At 38.7% G+C, this 25130-nt stretch overlaps 1 protein-coding gene across 5 annotated transcripts in view; it reads left to right on the top strand.

Annotated features, from left to right (window-relative positions):
- Positions 1-25130, top strand: part of ADD3 (adducin 3) — a 102447-nt gene that overhangs the window by 12192 nt on the left and 65125 nt on the right. For 2 of the 5 annotated variants that reach the window (XM_074875244.1, XM_074875250.1), the window contains exon 2: positions 22714-22758. The gene's annotated coding sequence lies outside the window, so the exon portion shown is untranslated. Of the gene's footprint in view, positions 1-22379; positions 22433-22713; positions 22759-24376; positions 24528-25130 lie in introns of those variants that run through there. The other 3 variants (XM_074875246.1, XM_074875245.1, XM_074875247.1) reach the window with 3 other exon arrangements.

Below are 25130 nucleotides of genomic sequence, written 5' to 3' on the forward strand. Positions count from 1 at the left end.
CAGTGCTGCTTCCTGGGACAGTGAGTACCTGACCTTTGTTGCCGTTGCCTCTGACTTGCTGCAGCTGTCTACTTACTAGCTGTTAATGGTATCTTTCACCTTCTACTACAGTTATAAAATAATATTAATTGTAATATTCTAAAATAGGGATAGAATCATCAAAACATACTTCAGAATGCAAACAAATTTGCTGAGAGACTCTATAAATAAATGACTGCGCCTTCTTGCCTCACACTGTATTTCTGGCTGAGTGTGCTGGTAGTTTTCTCTCTTTCTGGTGTTGAGCACTGCCAGAAGAGAAATGATGCTGAATCCATTTCTCACTGCCACTGCTGTGCCAGAGCATTGGTCTTTCAGAGTAGAGAGTGTGCAGTACTGCCATTTTCTGCAGATACTTCTCAAGGAGAGAGGAGGAGGAAAAAATGTAGTATTAGTTTTGACATTTGCAAACTAATAGATACCACCATAAAGCTGCTGAAGTCAAAACTTTGTTTAATTCTTTTAGAATGTTTTGAGGGTGGTTTTCCCCCCTTGTTATTCTCAATAAGTTCTGTGTGTTTGCGCATTGGTGGAATTAGGTGCAACAATTGAATCACACCCAATACACAAAACTGTTTCCTCTCCCCATCTATTTCTGCATGTGCTCTTCAACATACCTTATGCACTTCTTTATTCATAGAAATCTAGGAGACACTTTCCTAATGCTCTTTCTCTTATTCAGGTTCAATTGCATAACTTCAACTCCTTTTCTATTCTTAAGTCTTTCCTAACCATGTTAGAAGCCACTGTCTGGTAAAAATAAAAGTCCTTACAGAGGTTAATGGTGTAGCACTTTGGAAGATGAAAACTGGATTCCTCATAGAGCAAAAAGCTGTATGTGATTTGAGATTAGCACTTGCAGTGCATTAGCACTGTACATTATGGTCAAATTTAATGAATACAGTATTTCTAGTCCTTTTTTTGTGTACTGCGATATGCAAATGGTACAGTAGGATTCTGCTTGATGAAAAAAGAAAGTTGACAGAAGGGGTAAAACTACATATTGCCCCAAGGATAAACTTCTGGAAATATTTCTGTGGATTACAGCAATGGGTATTACATAAGAAAGAAAAAAAGTTTGCCCTGAAGCGCCTAAATTATTAAAGCATTTGTAAAAGTAGGATTTGTCTGTCTAGAAATGTATTGCAATGTCCACTTCTGACCAGAGGCGAAACGAGTATGGATGCGTTGTAAAATCTGTCATCTACAGGAGCCTGTGGATTTTGAGGGTTGCAAGGTTGTGTAACTCTGTGTGAAAAACATAAAAGGTTACAGCTGATATCTTCAGATTAACTATTTATCTTGCAGTTGTGTGAAATTAAGTTTCCTGAGAGGTCTGAGTGACAGTATTTAATGTAAGAGGATCTGATCTAGTTGTTTGTTCTTTGTGATAAACTGAACTAGCACAGACTTGACTGAAAGTGTTGAATTGTGCAGCTTTCTAATTAATTAGAGCACTTCCTTTAGCATATTTGATAGATCAGGAGGGGTTATAAAAGCAGAAAAGTAGAACCATCTTGGTTGTGAGATGCAGTGATTTCTTTGTAGTATCTCATGGCAGGGAGTTTGCACTGGACTCGAATCCAGAGCTATTTAGACTCCCTTGAGCCACAGCATCTTTCTTTAGCTTGGTCCATAAAGGAGCAGAAAGGCAGGAGGTATTCATGTCACTCAGCTCAGCCAGCTGAGGCTTTCCCCTTAATCACATTCCTGCTTTGAATTGCTTTTTGGAGAACTCTCTATGGATGCCGGAAGCCTTAAAACAAGGCAAACTCAACTCAGGCTTGGCTGGCTAATTAAGGCGCCCCAGTAGAGCAGTGAATAGCACACTTAGGTTATTACGCCTGCATACAAATTCTTTGTATGGTGGGGCCTGGATCCATGGGTCCTCTTGGCTCCATGCAGATAACACCCAGATAACAATTCTCTGTTTAGGTCTCAGCTCATTATGGGATTGCTGTAATATTTAAATATTCCAACTGCATATTGGCTTAACCTCTGGAAGGACTTGGGCTGTGAGATTATTTAAAAAAAAACCCCGACTTTTTAATACAAGCTGTGTAAATGCTGCAGTATGTTATCTTTCTCCTTTTAAGATATTTTATTCCATACCGATGTGACAGCTGCTGGTGTTCACCCTTTCCGGGGGCAGTGAAACCCTTCATGTGAAATAGTTGGCACCTAGTAGATGGATGAAGATTTTGCTGTTGATTTATGTGTCCAGAAACCACCTGTATGTTTTGGGTTCTCAAGCAGTACAATTTGTTTGTCTTCCTTCTGAAGAAAATAAACAAATTCGGACACACTCATTTGTTTCTCCTAACCCCATCCGTAGGTAGGCTTCAGATTCGGTCAAATCAAAATGTTCTCAAATTGGGGTTTGTTTTATGTTTGAAGGAGAAGCTTTGCTAGCAAGGCTTCATTTATAAATAGTAAGTAAGTGCACATACCCAGAAGGGCTGCTTTTTTTAAGTGAGGCTGTAGCTAGTTGAAGTTTGGAAGTAATTTTTAGGCACCGCGTAGGTAGACTGCACATGGGCAGAGCTGCTCACCTGCATCACCCACCATAACTCAAGTAGGTGGAAACACTCGGTTGAGAGTGTAGCTGAGCCTCAGCGCTTGGACGCTCCAGTGGCCTCTCCCGCTGAAATGACCTTTTCCTTGTGGAGCAGAAACAAGTGCTTTGCTCACCTCTGAGCTCAGATTGCCTTGTTCATCCATCCTCACCAAAGTTTCCTATCTGAACAAGCCGTTAGGTCAAACCGCACTTTAAATCAATCTGATTCCACCACTAAAGACAGTGTTTATACAACTATATTTATTTATTTATTTTTTAATCCTGTTGAAAATTATGCTCAATTCAGATGTCATAGGTGTTTAAAGTACTTGTTAAGGGTCATTTGGGATATTTGAAGTAGTTATGAAAAAATGCTGTTGTCTGATCTTCAGGATCTCCAGGAGCAAATACAGTTATGTACCTGTTGGTTATAAATTGGCTGGTTGTGAGTGGATTCTAAAATTGAAGCTCTGTTCACATTTTCTGACACTGTGTTTCCTAGGTGAAAACAGGACTTTTCCCTGCTTTTAGTTTTATTCTTCAACTTTTTCATCATTTCATATGACCTTTTTAATACCTTGCTCGGAAAAGATAATCTAGATTAATCAAATACCTGAGCTTTACCAGTAAATGTAGGCTCTCATAAGTGGCAGTGTCCTCTGAAAGAGTTACTTAGTTTTATTTTTCAAAGGTCCAATCAAAAGATAATTTGGGGACAGGGGTTGGTTTTTTTTCAACTGATGATTTAAAGTGATGTAACTGGTAGTTAACTAACTTAGCTTAAAGTACTTTAATTCCTTGGATCAATACACTGCCAAGGCAATAACCTCAATAACTATGAACGACTTAGTGTTTTTACTAGTTTAATTTTATATGAGCATGAATGTAGGGTGAGAGTAAAATGATTATATATAGCGAGAATTTTTCTTAAACAGTAGATTCTCTATTCATATGAACTTGTCTGATGTAGTTCAGGAGTGCGTTTGTTAAGAGGACTGTTCTTAAATACTTCAATACCTGGATATCAAATATGGTGAAAATCTTCTGGGTTTAGATGTGAAACAATGCAGTCAAGTCTTTCTGTGCTGTTTCTATCCTGTTTTGAAAAGAGTTTGAGTTTTAGTCAAACTTTCTTGAGGTAAGTTGATAGGATTTTATAAATTGGTAAGCATGAAAGAACAAACTTATTCAGATTTCACTAATTTTGAATTTAAAAGTTGTTATTTCTATTCATTTTGTTGATTGATCAGTGTTTTATCAGAATTAAGCTACCTTTTATGTTCTAAGCAGTGCTAGAACACACCAACTAAATCTTTATTATATATTTGAGTTGCCTTACTGAGAGCTCTATAAATTGGTAAGAGATTTTAAGGATGCTTGTGGATAGTGATCAAAAACTTGGGTATGTATCAGTTGATTTTTTTTAAATTATTTTTACTCAAAACACTAAAAATAATGATTAAGATCTCTTTCAGTTTCTCCAGTCCTGCAAGCAGAGTTGTAGTAACTATTTTGTACTTTGAAAATCAAATTACGAGTCAGGTGAAGTCCTAGCTAAGTGTTGTTTGTAGTGAAGAAGCTCAGTCTAGACTTAGTTCTAACCTGCAGTGTTGCCTTCTCACAGCTGACAGCAATGAGCTGCTACAAAGCAGTGTTTCCTCAGTAACATGTTCAGCTCCTCTTTGATAAGAGTATGCTTGAATTATTTTTGTGATGGATGTGTGAAAGGGGAGGGTGTGTAACTTTTTTCGTTCTAGGAAACATTTTTTGTGAGTTAAGAGACTTAGAGAAAACATAGAAGACAAGTGAAATGATTATACATAGAGAGAATTTTTCCTTAAACATTGGGTTCAAGATGTAGGCCACATCTGTAATCATGTTTTTAGAAATGAGTCCATATTAAATTGATTCTCTGCCAACAGCATCTGGTTGCACTTTATGTACGTGTTTTCTTTCATAAAGAAATCAAACCATATGACATAACCCCAGTCAGATAAAAATGATTGTTTATAATACTTTGTTTATTTATATAGCACCACAAGATGAAATATGTCCTCATCTGAGAAACCTTACAGCAGATTACAAAGGTAGAGCAGATGACATCTGCATTTCCAGGTGGCTGGTCCGAGGTACTGTGTAGCATGGTTAATAAGCCCTGTTTAAAGGGATATAAAATTAGTAGCTGAATTGCTAATCGAATGGGGGCTAATAATTCTGGGTGCCTTCATGGGTAGTGTCCCACATCCTGCAGCAGCCCTGTGATACTGGTAGCACTCCTGAAGCATTGCATGGTGTCAGAAAGAGCAATACTGTGCAGTGACAAACCTTCACAGACACAGAGCCTTTTAGGACTGATGGCAAACCCCTGGTACTGCTCACTGCTATGAGTAAAATTTGGGAGCAATGATTTGGTTTTAATAAAATAGACTGCACAGCAGTTATTCGCATGAATTGTTCAGACTAACTTCAGCAGGCTGACCGAAGTTACGCTCTTAAAAGTGGCGTCTTCACTTACAAAACAAACTGTCTGCGGGGCTTGTGAAGAGTTCCAGCCTGGATTCACCCTTTGAGTTCAGCTTGGAAAACAGCTGAAAGATAAGAATTGAAAATACCTTGTGAACATCAGAAGCACAAGTACTGGGCTGTGATGCCCTCAGAGCAGGGGGAGCTAGGCAGTGGGATTTCGGCTGTTGTAATCCTAAACAACAGATCTCTTCAGCCCATGCCTAGCAAGGTATTTAAGGGTGTCAGCCGTGTCTTTCCAACATGAAAGTTGGGCCACCTGCAGCTGTCAAAAAGGCTGTAGATGAAGCAGTGTTTAACTGAGCATGTATGGTACTGTACTCCTGATTTTGAGGTATTTGGAAGGAGCAATTTCCATGTAGGCCAGCAGACAGTTATTTCGGAAACATCTTCTTGTGTCAAAAGCTTGGTGGGAGCTTTTATGCCCTGCAAGACCTTGTGTGTCAGAGAGGGACATACTGGGTAGGGATGCAAATGTCATCTAGTGTAGGGTTTATTTCTTCCCTTAACAGGCTCTGATCAAATGTGCACAAGGAAAGGACATTTTGACAATTTGTACCTAGATAAAATATCCTTGTGTTGTTAACGGTTTCATCCAAGATCTGGATGTCTTTCATTTTGGATTTTTTAATTGATATTATTCATACATTAAGGTTGCTTAGAATATGCAGTATTCAATAAGTAATACTTTCTTTGACTCTTTCCATTTCAACTGATTACTTATCTGTTAACAGCCTTTTTTTTTTGACTTTGTCATAACAATGACAGTGGTTTAGAAGAGGGTTTTGTTGCAATAACAGAACAAAAGAAGAATTTAAATACTGTGGCTGTTAGACCTTTTAAAATTAGGCATCCTAATTAACAGAGCTAAACATGACTTAATTACTTAATGTAATTAACAGAATACCTATTACCTTTTTAGTTGCTAGGCTAAGAGGTTTTTAGCCAAGTGCAAGCTTTTGCTGTGCATGATGACCCTTTAAAGGCTTTTGGGACTCTGTCCAGCTGGCAGCTTGGCATTGCTGAACAGATGTGGCTGGTCTCTGGAGAGCTGATCTGTACTGCTAGCTTTATTAATTCCTGACATTCATATTGATCTGTGGGTCCAAACAAAAGTAAAGAGTCTCATGTGGAAGTGGCATAATGTGTAAGATCCTGTTGGTCTCTTCCTGATATGTTCAGGATATATCTTGGTAGGTCTAATATTAGCCTTAGCTCGTATTTGTTGTTTGTACGTGTGCATGTTTTACTGTTTCTTGGCTTCATGTTCTGTTCTTGGTGATTCATAGAGCATCAACATGCACAGAAATCATGTTCTCAGCACTTTGGAAGACCTCTCCAGATAATTTTGAATGCTGCTTGTTCACGGGAAGCAAGTGGGCGTGCAGGAGGAGCATTCAAGTTTCCTGAAAGCGCTCGTGATTACTGAGGAACTGCTTTGCAGCTCTCCTCCGAGAAGGGATTTCTTCATTTCTTCCAATATTATTTAATAATTAAAATTGTGGTGTTGGGAGGAAGTACATTTTCCTGTAATAAGGACAGATGGCATTGAAAATTTGTGCTGATGGACTGGAGTTTATCTAATTTATATCCGCAAAAGGCAAGCCGTAGTAAACTGGAATTAGTATGACAATAAACTCAAATCACGAGTGACGGATTTTTCTCGTAGTCTGGGGAGAGTTATAGTCAGATGTTCTGTGTATGGGAAGCCTTTGTGGGCCACCTGTTAATGTAATATTACCCACCCGTTAATTTATTATTATCAAAGTGCTAAATTGAAGATTTTTTTTTTTTTAATGCTTATCAAATGTAAGAGGAAACCTGAAATGGTTTAGGAGTTTGCATAAGAACAGTATGACCAGAAGTTGGCACGTTGGAGATGCTGGTCACAGGCTGTTGCAGGTGGTGTTCTGAAGGTTATCAGTGGAGGATGCGAGTGGGCTGTGAATTTTCCTCTTCAGCCACTCTGGCACAAATAAACATGCTAATTACGTCAACAAAGGTGCTGCACTAGTGCACATTACTAACCTCATCCCAAGAAACGTACAGCACTAGCCAATTTCTGATATAATTTGTGGAAAACATTTATTTAAATACTTACTGAAAACAGATGTTTGGGAAGTTTTTGTGGGTATGTTAAAGTCTTAAAAAAAAAAAAAATATCCTGAACTGTAATTATAATAGCTGATTGTTTATACCTTTTCAATCCTTGGTCTCCGAGGCTGTGCTTTGATAACTTCTCCAAAGGAAGCACTTGCTGATCAGAAAGTGGATTCAGACTGAGACCACCCAGTAGTCACTGAATAGCAGTCATGGCAATATGTATGTTTTCATTTAGTATAAACATTCTGAACTTAATGACTTCCTGTTTCTAAGGATGAGAATAATCTTGCTTAAAAAAGGAGGAGGGGGAATATTAAAACAGGAAACTTGAGTACATGACTGCACTTTGCTAGTAAACCTATAGGTTGATGCAAACTCAGGAGAAAGGTCATAAGATGTTATGATATTACAGTTTGCAATTCCTAAGGTGTTTGTCAAGCAGTTACAGTTGTTTTCATACAAAGACCCAAACTTGTGCATTTTGCTGAACAGAAATACAACAAGCACCAACAGCTTGTTGAATGGAACAGCAAATGAGGAAGGAGTGGATGGCTGGGAAGACAGTGAGGGGAGAATATAGATTGTGTTAAGTAGCATCTTGACTTAATAAAATATTACACTGGATAGTATTTCTGTTTAACTAGGTAACAAGTCTCTGTTTACATTTCCAAACCCAATCTGAATAGGCAAATATTACTATGAAAGAGTAAAAAGAAAAAACCTCAAGATTAGACTTGAATCATTAAAACACTCAACAGTTGAACTCAAGTTGAAGATGTCAATTAATACTATCCTAGTTTTGCTCTATTCTAACTGAATTTGATGTACAAGTTCTCAGTGTGTCAGTGTTCTAGAAGCAGCATATAAAAGTGACTATTTATTTTGTTTCTTGAGTTTAGCAGGGGAGTGAGTTGCAAGTGAGTTACAAAGATCCAGTAAGGGCTTGTGTAAATCGACTGAAGTGCACATACTGAGGAAATACTACGTTTCTGTAGTACGGTTTTATTTTAGACCTGGACTTGGATTAATTCTGCTGGCCTTCAACATGTATCTCTTGTGCAATCTTATATCACCACTTTATGTAGCGCTCTGTTTGATCAGCACATGTTTTCTTCCCTTTTTTAAGTAATCTTTCTTGAAGGGATCAAAGTACAATAGCCTTAGCCAAAGCTGAGGATCTTGTTAGGAAGGCGGCTGCTAAGAGGTGAGGAGGGGGATGGCCTGATTTGATTTAACTTTGCAAGAGCTGTGAGGGGGGGAATTGAAACCAAATGAGGTCTCATCTTCCTTTCTTGAGGGAGGAACATATAAAACTAAATAGCATCCTTTTCGCATAGCAATAATTTACATTTGTATTGGTCTAACTTTATACTTGAGTATCATTTCGACTTACAGTTTTGAAGGAAGAAAAACAATCCCCTCCCAAAGGGCTTTGCTAGAAGTGTGCTGGAGGAGCCTGTGGAAGTGAGTCAGTTTGACTAAGTTGCAAATAATGTTCCATCTCAACTGAGAAAAAAGAAAAAAAACCCTTGATTTCTGAAGGGGAAAGAAAGATTAATTGGTAGTGTTCTTATACCCTGATAACTTCTGTTTTTGAGAAAGCTTGACCTGTGTATTGTGAAATGAAGTTTCTTCCAGAGTCAAAACGTATTTGCTTTTGCTTTTGGTGGCAAAATAAGTTATACTAGTTGAGCAATCTTCTGAAGCTTTGCGTGGTCCAGGCGTTCATCAGAGTAGGGATTTGTCTTCTGAATGTAAGTAAATTTGGGTATTGCTCTTGTTTACATCTTCTGTAAAGTGACAGTAACACTTAAGTATAGTTTTAATGGTCTTGAGTGGTTTTTTTTTTTCTTTTCCCATTTGGAAAACTGGATTCCCTGTGGTGAATGACAAACAAGGATTGCATCAGTAAACTTTGTTATAGTAGCTATTGCAGCAATAACTGACAGGATCTGGGTTTTGTCTCAACATGGTGATCCAACCAGGCAAAACTGTGCAGCAGCAGTATTTTCATTGGGCTGACCCCTAAATCTATTCCAGTTATCCATCATTTAGGAAGTTATGCATTTATTTTACTGTATTGTTATTTTCATAGAATTTCTTCATACCTTAAAACTAGTACAATCTGAATGTGAAATTTAGTATCTTGTGTTTTACTTTTTAAATGGCAAAAGGTTTTAGAAAGTAAAGCCTGGGCGGGGGAGCAGAGACTTCATACAGCAGATAGACATTCTTGTTGCATTTATACCTGAAATAGCTACTATCATCATGTAGCCACTGAAATTCTTTATTTGTTTTTTTTCCAACTGATAGCCTAAATGTCTTGAGTTGTGGAACTGTCCCATTAAAAGCCAACTCTCCCCTTAATAATATTGTCTTGAAGTGTGTTTTAACATACGCAAAATTTGGCTTTATAGCATAAGCAGTGATATAAGGAATTTCTCTAGTACCAGGCCCGAAAAGGATGGCAGTGGTTCCTGCTGCCTCCCTGGCATGTCTAACCTGGGCATTCTCATTTACTTCTGCCTGTTCAGTTTTAGCCCTTCCTTTCATATGTCTCTCGATTTCTGCAGGGTTTGCATGTTGTGTAAGAAAGGCATAGTTTGAAATGAAGAAAATCCTACCTGCTAAACATGCCCGGAGCACATGTTAGGGACTTACTTCCACGGCAGGCATTAGGAGGTTAGTTACTTGCTGTGAGTATGCCTTTTTTCCTCTCTCCAAAGCAGTGAGCACCCCTCAGCACAAGAATTTTTGAGTACAGCCTTCCTTGATCGACATTTTGAACCCAAAAACAATCACTAGCGACAATAATGTGATAAACAAAGTATTGTTGCTTCTAGTGTTTCTAGCAAGGCAGTAAGCAGAAGCGTTCTTCTGTTTGGGGAAATACAGTTGTTCATCTCTATTGGAATATCTTGTAGGGTACGTTTTGTGAGGAAAGGCTTTGAAAATCAACAGGAAAAAAATGCTAAATATATATATCCTATTGAATACAGAATGGTTTCTTAAAGAAGCGTGTTCTTGCCAAAGACGAGATCAAAGTTATTTGACGTTTCCACATTGTGCTTACAGCTGAAACCATCATTCTGATTTGCATTCAGTGTGATGCATGTGACAGGCCATTATCTGGATTATTCAATGTGTATAATTAGGCATTTACTTTCTTTTCCTTTTGAAGTATATGTAAAGGGGTTTAAAATTTTGAAGTAGTAATGAACTGTGTACTTTCATAGAGTATTTGCATAATTAATTTGGGAGGTTGGTCAGAAGGATTTATTTTGAAGCTTTTGTGCCGAAAATAGATTCTATTGATTTATAGATAGAGATGGGTATTGATGTGCAGTCTGCAGTGGGATAGCATAGTGAAGTAGTATCTTGGCCTCTGGTAATGTATTTGGGATTTCAGGCCTGGGCTGTTACCTCTGGGCTGCTGGCCTCCAGGCAAACACTTTTGGAAGCAGGTTCTTGACATTGATGTTTTGAGGTGCATTGGTATTTTCCTTTTGAAAAGTGGACAGCTGTGCAGAAAGAGTTGTCACTGCCCAATCCAACACAGCATATATGTAAATGTGGAGCAGTCTCTGCAGTTGAAATGAGCCTCACTAAAACACCTGTATTGAAACTGCTTCAGAAAGATTCTATTTTCAATTCACAGTCCAGTTTTTACTGGATGTAAAGGAGACCTGGATTTAGTTGGAAATGTGAATTTAAGGTAACCTTTTTCTTTAAAACCCTGTGTATACCCAGAGAGAAACTGTCTTGCTGTGTTGTGAGAATGATGGATAACAAGACTTTTTTTGCCTCTTGCAGATACATACACATGCGCAACCTCCGTTGCTAAGCAGTGGGTTATGTGGCTAGTTACTAGAAGGAATGTTTCATTTTAAAGTTTCGGAAGTGCACCATGTACTTCTGAAGTTTTAAATTCTCCAAAGAATTCTGATTATTTTGGCCCAGAGGAACGGAACTTGTGGAGTTCTCTGGCATAGCTGCCCTTTGGGTCTGTCTGTGTCCTGAGTGCAATCCCCGCACGTGAAGCGCAGCACTGGCTGGGGAGAGCATCCTGAAGGAGCCCCATGGCATCAGCTCCACTGGCAGGGAGGCTCAGGGGGACCCTCTCCAAAGTCCAGTACGCATCGGGGCAGGGAAACCCACTTAGGGTTTGTGGTGTGGAAAATCCTGAAAATCAGCACCTTTTACCTGGTCCCCTTTGAGTTCCTGGAAAGAAGGAAATGTTTGCTGCCTCACTGGTTAAAAATTTGTTTTCCCTCTGAAAGAAGACCCATGAGATGTGGGCAGGCAGACTTTTAAAAGTCATGGGGAACTTGAACGAGCAGACTATATTAAGTGTCAACTGTATTATAGGTTATTTTTAGTGTTACTTCCTGCACTGTTGTTGAGAGGAGTAGGCTGGTACTGGTGGTGAGCAGTGCACCCCGCTCACACCTCTGTTCTCTCCCTCCTTGAACAGATGGGTATGCCTCGCCAGTGAGGTTGCTAGTTAAATTGCTAGTTCAGGATACTCAAGATTCAATTCCTTAATCAGTTTGGAGGGATTTTGCTTCATGCACCTTCTGCAGTTGATGATGTTTGCTACAGAAGCAGCACAAACCTAGAAATTTTGTTCCCTTGGATTCTGCCCTGTTTCCTTAGAAACTAATTTGATACCATAACTATGGATGGAGAATTGTGTCGCTTCACGTTCTCTCCATTAGAAACATACAAAATCAAACTAATGCACACTAAAGTGCAAATATATTGGTCCTCACTTCTTTGCAGATTCTTCTCTTCTCTACAGTGAATCTTCCCTTACTGATCCTTTTCTGACTTGGGTGCTCTAGAGAACAGAGCCCATTAGGCTGTGATTGCTATTCTTTTGATTAAGCTGCAAGGAGTTGTCATTGCTGGAAGTAAAACTTATTTTTAGTAGCTTGCATGAAATGTTCAGCTTGTGTCTCAAGAAAAGGAAGTTCAGTTGCCTGTTTATTGTCCATGTCTTCACTTCTAAAAGAAAAAAAAAAATTACAAATTCTGTGGAAAATTTGAACAGCTTGAAATCACATTCAGGGGGGGGGAAGTCCTTGTTAGTGGAGGTATTGCTCAACTGGTAACAGATCTCCTGGGGTTTTGTTTCTGATAAATAATTTGGCAATGCTTCCCTAAAGCAGAGATGTGTTGCATCTTCACTATGCTCCAGCTAATTTTAATGACAAAATGTGTTTATTCATATTGATGGTCCTTTGTGCGTTTTGGAGATGAGGAGGCAAAAAACTGTGAAGGGATAATGTTGAATCAGTCTAGAAACTGGCAATTGCGAATGCAAGGAAGTAGAATGTTTGGTTTTGTTAACATTGCACTAAGTCCTCATTTCATAGATGTGGAGGAGGTAAATGTTGGCAAGGGAAGTGTTTCTGCCCTGGCTTTGTCCCCTCAATTATTCTGGTCCAAGCGTTTGGGTAGCCACAGAGCTTTATGCAAAATCTATTTTATATTATTTTATATGTGGTGGTATTTAGGTGAGTTGTTTCAATAGTTAATTTTTCACATGAACACATTCAATTACATTTTTAATTCATAGTTTTCTCTACTGTGTATTCCTTTCTCTAATGAATTAACTGTGGTTGTGGTATGCAGCCTCCTGCGCATCTGTGATTGAACTCCTTGGTATTCCATAAGAGCCGTTGACGAAACAAGAAGATACTTGACATGATCATTAAAAATTATTATGCCTCTGAAGGGTCCCTTCTTTGAGCTAAATTTGGAGGTTCAACCTGAAATAAACAGCAGCAGGTAGTTCTCTTTAAGTGATCTTCCCTCTACAGAGGTATTTTTCTTCTAGTACCTGTTTTCTAATTTATGTTACAGTATAGTTCTACATCGACATTTTTTCCTTATCACAGGTATTAAATTACCTCATTAAACTGAATTAAATTTTGAAATGAATCAGATGTTTGGGTCAAGCATCACAAAGCTTCGGGAACTTTCAATTCCTAATTAAAAAGTTAGCTGCATGTCATGCATTGCTCATTGCTTTCATTAATTTTCTCTGTAACAAAGGGGCCAATGTGGCTTTCATTGAAACTTGATGCAGATTTCTGGTGCATGTCAAGTGGAGTAGAATAGAGCTGGAAAGTAGTTTTTAATGGTAAGCTATAGTTGACTACCTCTTGATCGAAAGAGATAGTGTGCCTTTAAAAATAGGGCTATAAAACGCACTAAAAGGGAAGCATTATACATCAGCACAGATAAAACCAGATAAAAGTAGGTGGGTTTTAAGAACATGTGGTTGAAAGTAAAAACCAGTTTGAGGTAGTTGCTTGTCTTCTGCAGTTTGCAGAAGTCTTCGTGGGCACATTTGTATCTGCAGTGTTGGGAGGGGAGTCGCAGCATGGATATTTTGACAAAAGGTGGACAAACAGAGATGCAGCAGTCCTGCTCCAGCAGTGAGCTACCAAGGGGAGGGAGGGACACCATCAAAATGAGTACGACTTGAAAAATAAATGTTTGTCTGTGTTCCTTTTAAAATTTGTCTCTGATCTTAGTTTGGCAATAATCAATTTTATTAGCAAAACTGTCACTTTTGCTGTCTAAATAAACACTTTGATACAATTGCTACTGTCCTAATCCATCATATATGAACTTTCATGCTGTTTGTAAAGGCTTTTGTGAGGAGAGGGTGAAAACTGAGGGGAAAAATAGTAAGTTTACTTTTTCTAGTGCTGCCTTTTTTTCATTTTAAAAATGATAAATGAGGAAGTTGTATGACCTCAGTAGAGGTCACAATGAAGACCCTGCGAGCTCCCCAGAGGGCACAATAACTTTTTTGAGAAAATAAGAACTTAGAAAATAACTGTGCCGACAAGACAGGAAGATAGTAAGGGGATTTTCTTTGTTCATGAACAAATTTAACTTTCTTCTCAATAAATACAGTCCAGATGGCTGGAAAGTACAAGATGCTCCCAGGGGTTAGGGTGGAGGTTGGATGAATTAAGCTTTGTAGAAGTCAAAAGTGAACAAGTGAAATACAGAGTTAAAAAAAAAGTGTGTTTGGTTTCTATTCTTTCTTAGGTTTGGGGGCTGGATTGAGTATTTCATGACAGTGATTAAATTGAAGACTATAAAGAGGCAATGTTTCTGTTCATAATACCAGAATAAAGTAGGAAGAATATTGGTAAAAATCTGTTTTTCTTTCACCAGTGGAGTTGGTCAGTTTGTAAACAAATCATACTCTTAACTCCCAAATACAATGTGTTTCAATAAATAAGGGTTCTGATACTTTGTAGCTGAGGAAAATTATTTAAAGATAGGTATGTGTACTGATAATTATTAGTTTTGCAGCAATAGTGGCATCATGAATCCAGCTATGGCTTTATGCATAAATTAATACTGGAAGAAAATAATACCATACATTTGAAGTTTATGTTCTGAAGCATCTTCTGATCATCTGTCTTCAGGCAGAGATTCCTCATGGGAGGTTGTGCCATGCCTTGATGAGACTGGGCTGGTTGCCTCAATCGCTGTTGGGAGTATGAGGAGAATCCTCTCCAGCCCCTCGAATCTTCAGCTGCAGGGCTTCATTTTTATTTCCGCTCTTCTTGTTCTCAGGCACGGTATGAGGGAAGTTTAGACAGTCTCCGAAAGAGATGCAAAATGCCAGTAACCTTGCTGAAAATGCTCAGAGGTAATGTTGCTGAAGTAGAATTAGGAGTAACACTTCAGCTTCACAGCTGAAAGAGAAAACTGTGTGCTATAGATCTGATGGCTTAGAAATAAAAACAACATAGTACTAAAGGAAAAGATGAGATTAGAAATGAATCAGTGGCTGCTCAGGTGGTCGAAGCATCAAGTTAGCAAGCATCACTTCTTAGTAAAAACATCCTGAATGGATGTTTTTTAGGAGTGAAGTGGCAAAGTTTGGAAAAAAAACATGCTGTGAAATGAAATGTAGTATGAGAATGTGCTAGATCTTATTGTACTTTATATGAAAAGGTATGGAAAGACTCCGTGTGAAACTTGTCTTGCTTTTTATCCTTAGGCATACCACTATCGCTATACCAGTACCATAACTGCAAATGTTTCTTTTTTACATATAAGTCTAACGAGAATGGTGTATCAAATGCACATACCTGCGTGAGTTGGGAAGTTGGTCTTGTTTCCTTGTGTGAGAGATGGAGGCCAAGGGAGCAGAGGTCTTGCTCCCTAAGGTGCCCATTCCTTTCTTGAAGCTTTGATGCTGTAGTAGGTCTTGGGCAGAGTAGGAGGTAGATGGTCTGCATACAGCACCAAGAAGTTGCTTCCAATTATGTTTTTATTCACCTCAAATTTGCAAAAGTGTTTGCTTGTGGATGTCAGATTGAGAATAAAAAAGGGCTAGGTAGGGCCACTTCCTAGTGGTAAACTAGTGTATCTATGATTTATAGGAAGTTAGCCAAAGTGATACTTATGGGCACTTCTCATACCAAGAGCGCACATGGCAGTGGAAGAGGAGGAGCAGGCGAAAGATGAAGTGTTGTAAGTGCAGGAGGTGGTGCTGAAAAACGAATGCAGAAGTAGGAGCAAAGCATGAAAGGAGAGAGCTGCAATGGGTGGAGCGTGGGATTTCTTGCAACCATTAGCAGTCTTGGCATTTTTGAACATGTATGTATTGCTGAGGGTGGGATCCTGCAAACCACTAGGTAGGAGTGGTTGGAGTGGATGGTTTCTGGTGAGAAGCTGAGAGCAACTTTTAAAATGTGGCGTATGATGTTAGTAGGTGAAATCTGATGACAGTAGTGAGGTTGTAGCAAAAGCTAATAAGTTGGACTTGACACTGGAAGACTGCTAGAAAATGAGAAAGAGATTTCTTCTCAGGGACAAGAAGAAAGCAGGAAGCCTGTGCTAACAAAAGGTGAGAAGAGTCATGCCAGGCTTTCACATTTCCTTTTCTTTTTGAAAAGGAATGTAAGATTACTTTTTTCTTTTCTTCCAGTAGAGATTTCAAATCTCAAGAGTCTGAAGACCAGAATATACGTGGAGTGCAGCAAAAAAAGTAGAGGGGGGGGAAAAGATTAGGGTGCAAGTTCAGGGGCATTAAATAGCAGCTGGAAAACAGTAGGTGGTTTTTTGTTCACATTTACCCAAATCTTGGACATAGCTTGGAAAGTATTTTGCTTAAATGCATTGTGTGTAGCTTTAACATATACTTTTTCATTTTTCATAATAAAGGCTAAAGGAGCACTATCCACTGGCTTTTTGAAGCCACAATTAGTACTTGTATTTTGTCGGTCTTGAAGTACATGTCACTGAAAGAGATGCAATATATTAACAAATATGAATGAATACAGCTTGACTAATGCTGATCTCAGTAGGAACTTCACCTCATTTTAAGGGGGCAAGGGGGCAGAAGTATGCAAAGCTGAAATTATTTTCCTGAGGCCAGTTAGGATACCTGTTGCAGAGCTGTACCCGGCATCTGGATCCTTAAGACCATTCGGATGATTTCTGAAACTGCCATTTCCCACTGCTTGGACTGTATTTGCTTGAAAATTTAATAATGCAGTACTTAAAATACTCCATCTGAAACTTTTTACAGTCTTTCTGAGAAACTGTAATTAAGTAGATACCAGACAGCAGCTATATTCTTTACAACACTGAATTGTTGAGCACTGAGCCCTTAGTAGTGGGATTTGTCAGATGACAAAGGTGAAATGGAATAACAAGTATTATTATAAACTATAAACCATAAGGTAAGGGTGAATTAGCATATTCATTTTCATATGTATTTAGTTCAACCAGAAATCATAATGAAAGCTTTTCAGATAGTCTTCAGTAGCTTTGATTTATAACATTTTTCTAAAATCAATCTCTGCTTCCTTATCAACACCAAAGCTTCCGCTGATTGTAGCACCAATTCAACTCGAGTATGAATGTTACATAGATTCTGCACAGTAGTTTCATGCCATTCTGAACATGCATCTTAATGCAGCAACTGTAGGAGAAATTAAAAATGAACATTTTAATGAAAACCAGCAAATCATTTCTTGCATAGCTTGATATTACTATGTTCTAATTGTGGAAATATGTGATGTGCTCTAACTACTGCCTTGCCTTGCAGTCTGCAGTTTGGGTAGCTCTCTGTAGTATCAGCAGTAAGATTAAACTGAAAAGCTTTTCGTGCATGTTTTTCTCTAGGATGCTGACAGTAATAAAAATATATTTTTTTGAGTAGTCTTCTAAATCTCAACACAGACTTTGGCATATCAGCTGATGTGGGCTTTTGGTTGTCTAGTTAAGATGATAACTGGAAAAATATTTTTTGCTATACTGTTTGTAATTAAACCAAGCTGCTTCTTTGTATAATTTATGTCTAGATCTTCAGCATCATCTAAAAAGGAGGGGAGGGTTCCTATGTTTGTAACTTTAGAACAGTTGAATTCTCCAAGACCAAGATTGTGCTGTGACGAAAGGTCAGCACTTTGAGAGTTCAGTGTGCATCTCTGGGAAAAAAAAGATCAAGAGATGCAATAGTTCAAATAAAGCCTAGCTTGAAATTTTTAGCTTCCTGTTCAGTAACTCCTGGTAAATGGTTCTGTATGTGAAAATATTATGGGAGATTTGCAAGGGCTATTTCATCATTTATCATCTCAGAAGATCAAAGTACCGTATAGACACATTTTGTTTCTGATGGTGACGTCTTCCTCTGCAGTGCCATTGGGATGAGTTTATTGTCAAAGCCTTCTGGCCCTGTTTGTCTGCATGTGGGACACCCAAGCCATATCCCATTCTCCTTTTTGAAGAGCATGGAGGATTTTTGCATGGTCCCTCCTAAAAGGGGAATTCCAAAATCTGAAATCTTGTAATTGTAAGAGTGGTTTCCTGGACTACCAGGGTAATAATCCCTCTGTCATAGATTGGAAACACTCTTCCACACAAGGAAAGTCTTTTAACATTTCTATTTGAAGTTAAGACATTTGTCTGTCTTTTCTGCCATCAAAAATTCTTGACTTGTTTGGCACACTAACTCCATAAAGCTTTGTGTTTTATGGGTTTTGTTTGTTTTGGCTCTTCCTTCTGAAAACAATTTGGTCTTTGTAGCACATTTGAGTTTTGTTCTGTTTTTATGACTTGTTCCCCTTGCTTTCCTTCAGCTGCAATGGAGAGAATTAAGTACAGTTGTAGCCCTGATTAAAATCTTGGCTTAATTGAGTTGCAAATTTGCAATGACAGATATTTGTCAGGGTGCCGATGATTAGTACCTTTTAGCATTCCTGGTGCCTTTCTGAATTCTGATGATACTCTGTTTTTACCATTGCTCGAATTCATTGCTTCTCTTTTCAGCTTGAAGCTCAGCACAGGGTGTAAATTGCTTTCTTCGTGATAGTGACTTGTTAATTAGCTGTCAAGAAAATTAAGTCCCTTTTGTAAGGCCTGTCTTGCCTTTCCCTTGGGTTGTCTCTGATACTTGGTCTCCTCATGCAGGGTCTGAAGGCTGGTAGACTGTGAGTACTAAGAGTGCCATAGCCCGTACCAATGCACCAACATTACCAGCTTCCTTGGGAGGGGATTCACAGTGTCAGTTGGCACTGCTCAAATAATAATCCCAAACAGAGAAGTTGGTAAGGAAATCCGTTCATTAGACTAACGTGAGGGATATTGTATAAGGTACAAGGGGTATTCTACCAGTAGTGCTGCTGCTTCTTCCACTTGGAAAGTTAAGTAACAACCCATGTTCTCATGCCAGTGCTCCTCGCTAGTATCACCTGCCTTACTGTCAGGGAATGCTGCAGGACTGAGTCTTGTTACTGGTGTACTGAGTTATGCTTGGGGCTAGGGGTCTGTTTCTGGTTGATAGGGATACTAACAGTATTTTTGGGAAAATCCAACAAATGAGTAGAAATCACAGTAGAAAAATTTTGATTAGATGACGGTGCTTGATAATAAACGTAAGTGTTCTCTCTAACCTTCAGGAAATATATTCTTGTAAAGCCTCTCAGGTGCCGAGTTTTAGTAAAGATATCTTGTGCCTCTGGTACACTTCTGTATCCTATTCTATCATCTATTTTGTATGCTGAGCGCTGAGAGTGGAAAAGATGGAAACATGGTTAGATTGTCGGTTGTTTCCAATGAAGAAATCTCTGTTTGGTGGAACTGTTTGCATTCCTGTGGTCAGTGGTATAAGGAAATACCATGTTATGAAAAATTCCCAATTGTTTCCTTAAGGGCTCTTAGAGTTGCACAATCTTTTGATGGTTTTATTTGTTAAAAAAAGAAATTAGTTGCCAGCTCTCTTCAGTTTGGAACTGAGAATTCTCCGAAATATTTACTAGGGCTTTGCTTTTTATACTCAAGGTTTGGATTCAAACCAGAAATGTATTTTCCTAATATATGCTGATCAGCCATTATAATATGAGTAGTTGAAGAAGATTATTTTTTCATTCCAGGAGGTGTCTCTTTGGGATATCCCATCAGTTCCTTGACTATCCATCATTGTGATTACTCATAGTTTCTGGATGCAGCTCTTAAATGTTGCTTCTCTGAGCAGGGGAGAGCTAGCTTTTAAATAACCCAAGTGGCTTTTGCACTTTAATCCTCAAAAAGAGAAATGGTATCTCTGACACACAAATCCTTTTGTCCTACAGGCTGAAGCCCTCATTTAACATTTAATTTGTACTTGCATTTTCAATATCCTGTTAGGATTTGTGTAATATGTCTGATTTTTGACATACACATTAATTCAGATGTAGTCCAAAATTTTTGAAGCTGTTCATATTCGATATTTGTCTTACTGCTGTCATATCTTGAGTTAAAATCCATCTCTCTTCCTAATTTATTCATCCAAGAATGTCTTTCAGTTCTTATTTTCACTGATCTGAGAGCTGCCTTTGAGTTGGTTCTTTACTGTGTGACTATTATTTCTTTTCAGATTTTTTTTTCCCCATTCTTGATACAATCTGCATCCTTTGTTACTGGATGTATAATTTTATTTTGTCCATAGAGGCACTTAATTAATGAGTAAGAGCTGAGAATATGGCCTAAACAATGCTAAGCGCAGTGAAGACAACTGCTGGCCAGTGCCTGTGTCAGAGTTTCTTGCCCATACTCAAGGCATGGGTGGAGTAGGATGAAAAGACCCCGATGGATTAAGCAGAGTGAATTGGGTCATGGCACCAAATGGCATAGTAGTTTCACAATTGTTGAGGGGTTTTTGTTGTTTTTTTTTTTTTTTTTTAAATAATGAGAATTTTTAATTGGGGAGGGAGGAAGAGCTTGTGAAAGTGCACTGAGTGATACTAGGGAGAAGGGATATGAAGAAAGGGATTGTACAAAGAGCCTGTGATAAACGGTAGAAAAAAAATTGCTCAAAAGCATATGATGCTTGAAGTGTTGCAGTTCATGGCTTCAGCTCTTTCCCCCACTGCCTCCTTTTGCTGAGAGCTGTAGGGTCTCCAACTTCTCCAGCACCCAGAGGTGGGGACCCAGCCAAGCCAGCTGGCCATCGCTCACCTGGGGCTCCACTGACCCCCATGGGAGAGAGCAGTGCTGTGCAACTCCGGGGAGGCTAAAGTAGTGTTAAACACCATCATAAATGGGTACCTCTGCGTTCTGCCAACCAGTCCTATGGGACCCAGAGCTGACAAAATTAGAGAGAATATTAAATTTTCATGTCTGAGAGTAGTCTGTTGATGCCCTCTAGAAACAGTAGCTGCCAGCCTGCAAGACGGGATCTCTTCTTGCAGGTGATGGCTACGCTTAAAATAACATATCAGGAACTTGCATAGAAATAGCATTCCCTTATCTCTAGCAGTGTGAAGTAGATGAAAAATAAACCGTAGTCATGCCAAGAATAAACAGTCACGTTGAAGTGTTTAAATTCCTGACGCTGTGGAGGGCTCCTGCTCTAACACGACATTTTGATGCCAATACACTTCCTCCTCTTTCCTCAGTCACTGCCATCGCTTTGTGGGCTCTGCCAGGGAGCAGTTGGCAGGACAGCAAAATAAGCAAACATGCCCAAGCCTCATGCAGAGCACCTGGCTGGAGCCAATTCTGCCCCCTAAATCTGTATTTCTGTCAGGTTTAAAAGTAGATGAAATATTTTTGTGGCTGTTTACCTGTATTGATAATGAGTATAAGTACATTGTTCATTCCTAAATACAAACTTACTGAAAATAATGCTATGTTTATGGCAACATTTATTTGAATGGACTTACTGTGACAAAGTAAATCAGGGAAAATAGGCAACGTGAGCACACATACAATAACATCTTGTTTTAACTGTGATTCTCCTGGAAGTTTTGGTTTTTGCTTCAGAGTCTCTTGGGACAATAACGTCTTGGAGTGATTTTGTATAATTCTACTCGCTGCCTTTTTGTGCACACTGTTTTTTCAGAAGTCAGTTCTTTACTGCTGAACTTCATAAAGAACACTGAATAATCCAGCCTCTAGTGATGATAAAGAATGTGGGATATCCATCCAGCCTGCTGAAATGTTGAAACTGGTGAAGTATTTTGTAGTACAATATACTGAGAAGACCTAAACAGTAATGCTCGAGGATACTGTATTGAAGTCATGAAAGAGTAAAAAAGGAAAAGCTGGTGATGGTTGAAAGAGGCTGTTATAACCCGATGAATAAAAATGGGTTAACAGGTTGGTAAGAAGTACCGCCTGTGCCCGATGGTAGGCTGAGCTCTGTTTTCACAGTGCATAAAATGTCTAATTTGCAGTGTATAGATCTTAAAAAAAGAAAATGTAGCATATGTTTTGTATGCACGTATGAAATCAAGGAGTCTGGCCCTCGTCCTCCAGGAAATAACTGCTTTTCCTTGGAGGAGTGGTTGAGGGAAAAGGGAAGATGATGGAAATAGATTTGTCAGGTTTGATTGAAGATAACATGTGCTCAAAGACCTAAGAAGACAAAAGATGATAGAAATAAACAATTGCTATTTTATTTATTCGTTTTACTTTCATGTTAGAAGATGAAGGTAAGAGGAAAACCCATAGCTGCTCAGTGGTGGGAAAGAGTCAGAGCAAGGCGGTTGTTTCCTTATGAACTTTGCACACCAGCAGTTGTCAACCTTCAAAGAGAGGTATTGTGTTCCTTTCCCTGGCTCCCCACCCGACTGGAGCCTGCCCCCTCGGTAGCATAGCGGCTGCTCTACAGTTCAACTTCTGGGCTAGAAGAGGAATTGTGGATTGTGGCTGTTATGTTGTATTTTAAAAATGCAGCAGGTAGGCTGGATTTTACTTTCTGATTTGTAACTTGGTGTGCATGAGGCAAAATGGTGAGATTCCAACTAGGCGATCTGAAATGAGACTTCCCTTTGAGATTTTTATATATGAAAAACGTGTTATATGATAACAAAGTAAAATGTAATTCAATGAAATATTCTGAAAAAGAGTTAGAGAAACTAAATGTTGTTTTAATGCTTTCTTAAGTTTTAAGTGTACAGTATATTCCAGTAATATTGAAAAGCCTACCAGGAGTCAGTAATCTTTCTTCTGTTTTACAGGTCAACTACATTACTAGAGCAAGGAGAGCTGTGGAAAAAATCAAGGTACCTAAAACACTTTACTGTCTGAATTCTTGGCTGTGTCTTGCTCGTCATTTAGTGTAATGATTTTAAGGAGGAGGAGGGGTCAGTTCCCCTCCTCCATCGTCAAACTGCCACTTCAAAGTGGTTTTATTAAAAAACACAGACAAAAAAAACCCACAATAACTTTAATCTTATTAAAGTTGTACAAAATACTTTTGTGGGATGAAATTGTACTTTAGCTTTGGTGCGTGTGCAAGAGTCTGAACAATACTGCAATAATATTTGCTCTAGATATGTAATGGAACTTCTCGTGTAAGTTCCTACCACTGTGAGGTGGGTATTGCCTATTTGTACAACTGGGTACATTGACCAGCTGATAAGTATCATCAAAGATGAGTGAATGTGGTGCTTCCAGCTTTGACATTCATCACAGTAATTAGCAGACTTCAGCATGTTATTTAACCATTAAATATACAGTTCGTAAAGATGCAAAAGGAGGAGTATGAAGACAAAAAAACCTGAGCAGTAGCCTATATTTTACAAGTGAGGAATTAGGTTTTTTCATACCTTTTTCAGATGTTTTTGACTATTATGTCTTAGAAATGTTACCATAGTATAGATAGAATATTTTGTGTTGTGGTCTTCATTTTTATAATAATAGGCAGCAAACATTGTTGCAGTGCAGTCTTTTAGGAATTGTAGTGCCTCATATCTGAAGGGGGTTTTCTTTCTACCGGTGTTTGCTACAGCTCCCCAGTCCTTGATCAAAATAAGACGAGAGTTACAACTTAATGTTTTCATGCCTGTTATGTAACTAAAAAGATTATATTAAAATAATCCTGTTGCAAACAGCTGGCTAGGATTCTTTTGGGGGAATTTTTTTGAGTTAGAGAAAGTTTTTCTCCTTTATTTGCTGTGAAATATTACCTGTGAAATGCTACACGTACCCTGCAAATGCAACACTGAGGCAGAGCAAGGAAGGAGTTAAAACATTATCACTATCAAAATGTAAAGACAATGGCTTTTATTAAAAGCTTACTGCATACTTCTGTGCACTCCAAATTGAATAGTGCTGAGCTGCCTTCTTCCACCAAGAGTGCAAGAAATTGTTACTTGTGAGTAATGGTGTAGTGAACTCAGGCTTTCTGCCCTGTTGAGGTAATGCTAAGTTTGCATATTTTTAGCTGTGTAGGTTGCTCATGCAACACATGCAAAAGCAGTTTGTTACAGATAAGAGTACAGTTTATATAGAATTAATTTCGCAAATTTCTACTTCTAATACAGCTTTTAGAGACTGGTTATATCAAGCATTTATCTTTGCAATTGAGGAAAAAATAATGGGTATTTTCTTTTTGATTGGTGTCTTCAGGAGTGTGAGAATTTCAAAGAAAGGGCAGAGCAACTTACATTTCATTTTTGCCAGCACTGTATCTAGTTCTTCACCTGCTGGTGGATAACTACATTTACGTTGCAGGTGATACAGAACTTCTCAGTTTAGTTATTTGCACAGAATTGAAAACAGAGGAGAGGAATCCTGTCCCAGAGCAAAATAGCGATAGTGGCTGTGACATGTTCGTTGATAATGCCTTTCATTTCAAGAAACAGAGTAACTTCTTGGTCCTTTGACTTTTGCTTTAAGATCATTCAGGTGATCACTTCCACCGTTAAATTGAGGTCTTCTGTGATGCTTGTTGTTTTCCTGGGATCTTGGGAGACTGCTTGCTGTACACGGAGCCCCAGCGTGGCTACGTTCCCTTCGGTGCTGGACTGGCCTCTCCTGAAGGCTCCTGGTAAGATGAGAAGCTGGCAGAAAGCATAAAAAGGAATTCATGTGTGGCTGGAAAAAAGATACAAGGGAGTCTCAGACTTTTTAATCTGGTGTCTCCAGTGCTGAAGGAGAGGTTTCTATCTCTTTGCCCAATTTAGACAAGAGATTTTACTCCAGACTTTTTTTGCCCCTCGCTGTGCAAAACCTGTCAGATCCTTTTCCTGACACTTTCTCCCCCGTCAGTCCCTCAGAAAGACTTCAAAAGAGATTTTTCCCTATTGCAAAAGGAACCAGACGTGGCCTTTCTTACTCACCCTGCATTTGAAGCATTGATAAGTAACATGTGGCTGGCTCCAAACTGCAGACTTTCCCAGCCATTTAGGAAAACACTGTTAATAGTTAAGTTTTAAAATAAACTATAAGATTGTTCTTCCTTCTTTGCAATTGCTCTTTTGTGTAATATATCCCAAGAGTTTTGATTCTTTTCTGTCTGAAGCAGTCAGAATTCACTACTGTCTTTCTGATTAACACATATTGAAAAGGAATGTCACATTTTTAAAACTTTTCCATATGGGAAGGGTTTCTTTATTCATAATCTGTGTCGTGCTGTTTAAGCTGTAACTTT

The sequence above is a fragment of the Strix uralensis genome, chromosome 7, assembly GCF_047716275.1.
Source record: "Strix uralensis isolate ZFMK-TIS-50842 chromosome 7, bStrUra1, whole genome shotgun sequence".
Taxonomy (NCBI): domain Eukaryota; kingdom Metazoa; phylum Chordata; class Aves; order Strigiformes; family Strigidae; genus Strix; species Strix uralensis.